The 304-nt window shown below is 47.4% G+C and overlaps 1 protein-coding gene across 8 annotated transcripts in view; it reads left to right on the top strand.

The window, feature by feature from the left end:
• LOC108756606 (rho guanine nucleotide exchange factor 12) overlaps nucleotides 1–304 on the top strand; it is a 262,375-nt gene that overhangs the window by 227,165 nt on the left and 34,906 nt on the right. The gene's annotated exons all lie outside the window — the stretch shown is intronic.

The following is a 304-nucleotide window of genomic DNA, read 5'->3' as shown; positions in this document are numbered from 1 at the left end:
CACACACACACACACACACACACACACACAGGGTATCCTGCGAGACTTCTCCAATCGCCCACAGGAAGGTAGATGTGATCGAAATAAACATAAAAGTCCTTTACCGTTTAGCGATATTCGTAATAATAATCGAGATAATATTTGCAAATGTACTAACCAGAACGCGCCGATAGAAACGCTCCGGACGCTCAAGGTATAGCCCGGCCGACTTTTTTAAACATAGGATTCCTCTATCTCTCCAACGCGCTGCTGGCGCAGCCTATGTTTGAAAAAGTGGGCCGGACTATAGCTCTAGCGGCCGGAG

The sequence above is a fragment of the Trachymyrmex septentrionalis genome, unplaced genomic scaffold, assembly GCF_001594115.1.
Source record: "Trachymyrmex septentrionalis isolate Tsep2-gDNA-1 unplaced genomic scaffold, Tsep1.0 scaffold129, whole genome shotgun sequence".
Classification (NCBI taxonomy): Eukaryota; Metazoa; Arthropoda; class Insecta; order Hymenoptera; family Formicidae; genus Trachymyrmex; species Trachymyrmex septentrionalis.
This window is presented reverse-complemented; position numbering and strand designations above follow the sequence as displayed.